Raw genomic sequence first — 2505 nt, forward strand, 5'->3', positions numbered from 1 at the left:
AAATAAAGAATAGATATTTTTAATGTGTGTCTTAATTTTCCTTTAAATTTTTTACAAAATTTCCCGAGGGGCCCCGTTTTTTATCCACTTCCCGGGGATTCCATGCATAATCAGCTGTAAATCATGGGGTGTGTATTGGTGTTTGTATGTTTACGTAAATTGCCATGACTAATCAGCTTTGTTAAAAAGCACCCTATTTTACTCATAGATAAGCGTGTTATCTCTCAGTAGAGGTGGACATACTGATAATACCTTTTAAATGCTGAGTCCTTTATTCATTTACAGGAAATAACATGGGTTTAAACGTTTGCATTTGAAAAACAAAACAAAACGGTGATATGCCTTTGTCAAATAAATATCACATCATGTACAGGTGGCAGAGACAAATAAGTTAAGCAAACAAAGAGATGAAAGATGAATCTAGTCTAATGTGGAACTTCGCACCGGGGAGTTCAGCTGCATGGTACCCTGCTGTCAGTTCGTAGGGTGCTTTCGTCCTGAGACCGAAATTACCCCCGTAGGAATCACCATCGACGTACACGTTGGCGGCTATGCTTGGGGCAAACGTGTTCAGGGAATCTCCAGCTTGGCTTGGATATTTTCAAAGTTCTCAAATGGTGTTACAAGGGTCAGTTTCACCTTTCATTTTATTGTTTGAATCACCGAAGTGAAGTTCAACTCTGTAGTTGAGAGGCTTATTTGAGTACACTAAAATGTGTTTCATGTCGTCCTCAGTGTAGAAAGCATGGAAGGTCATCTTCTTGTAGCCTCTGAATGGCGTGAGGACCTTCATGTTTGCCTCAATGTCCTTTACAGAGTTAACTTTAACGTTCAAGGTTCCTGAGATGGTATGGCTCACCAGTCTTCAGGGCCATCTTAATCTGCATATTTTTGTTGACAGTTTCCTGTAAGTTTAGCTTCGGCAGAAGCCTGTCACCTGGTAAATATGGAGTCTTGGCCTCAGCAATAAAACTTCTGTCATTCTTATTGAGGGTGATGTCCAGAGTGTTGAACACTTCACCATGAGAAATCATTACGTTCAACTCCACATCATCAGAGAAATCAAGAGATGTTTCAAAAGCGACTTTGTTGAATCCTTTGAAAGGTGTCATGATGGTGAAAGAGATATGACCTTTAGTCTTTGATGACGTGATGGCTCCCTCAAATAAATGAGTAGCGGATCCCTCTTGAAGCTCGGCCTTGACTTGCATATTAGACCAGTCTCCAGTAAAGGCCACGTTTGCAATATACTCCACTGGGAGAAGCGGAGAACTTACCTCCAAATGAATCAAGTAATCAGCTGGCATCCTATAGGTCATTCGCCAGTTAAGCTTAACTTTGTGCACTCCTGTAGGAGTGTTATGATGAGCTCAACGTTTGCAGGTGCAAGTTCAAAGTGGCTGTAGTCGTAGGGAAGATAGGTGTGTCAATCTTGACTGTGGCATGGAATCCTGTCTTCACATCCAACTCAAAATGGATGGCGTGTGTCTCTGAGGTTGACAGAGCCACATCTAATGAAAAATGCCTATAATTAGGATCTAATACATGAACATCAATTTTGATGCCTCGGTTTCCACTGAAGAATCCAGATTCCACTTCTAGCTCTGTCTGGATATGGTTTCCATGATATTCATCTTGCCACTTATTGTGTGTACTTCCCCATGGAATGTAACGATGATCTTTCCTACTAAGTGCGTTGGGAAAAGAATGTTCAACTTCAAGCGACCGTTGTTCTCATTGATAGATGCACTGATTTTCTTGTGGTCTGTGCCGAAACCCTCAAGAGTGAACTGTGTATGGATCTCTTGGGAAGTGTTTCAGACTTCAGGTTGAGATCTACAGAAATTTTATGGAAACAAAGGTGTATTTTGCTACCACTTCGTGATAGCAAAAGGTGTAGTAAGTCCCTTTTGCACTCTCCAAAGAGCTAAAGCCCCTGATTTGAAGTTTCCTGATAAGGAAACATGAGAAAGAGCATGGAAAGGCGTGAAGATCTCAAAATTTCCTACATATCCCTGTTCCAATGAGAGCCAACTAAATCAGTCTTGAATATAAATTCCTGACCACTAAGTCAAACAAAGACATGACCTTTAATCTTTTCATTCAGGTCAAGTCTGATTTCCCAATGAATTTTGGTGTTGTATAAGATGGAAGGTTTTCTGTGTGACCTTCAATTTTTTTGTTAACACTGGACCGGGTGAAAAGTCCGCCAATCTGCTCAAGACGGGGAAAGAGTGGGATAATCAGTCTCCCTTCAGATAATTGCCCTTCAACGGGAACAAGCTGTCAAACAGGAATCTTGCCCAAAAAATTTTCCCCTTCTACAAGGGCCCCATTTTTTTATCTTCGTTCTGAATCCCCCACAAAGTTTTTGGCGAATCATCAAGTGCAACCTGGGTAGAAAATTCTTGTCCGAATGGACGTCGAACACGTACACTGTGATCCCCAGAAGTAGAAGTTGAAGCGACCTTATCCTTCGATCATAGACAAATTTAGCTTCAATTT

This window comes from Penaeus monodon, chromosome 20, assembly GCF_015228065.2.
Source record: "Penaeus monodon isolate SGIC_2016 chromosome 20, NSTDA_Pmon_1, whole genome shotgun sequence".
Lineage (NCBI taxonomy): Eukaryota > Metazoa > Arthropoda > Malacostraca > Decapoda > Penaeidae > Penaeus > Penaeus monodon.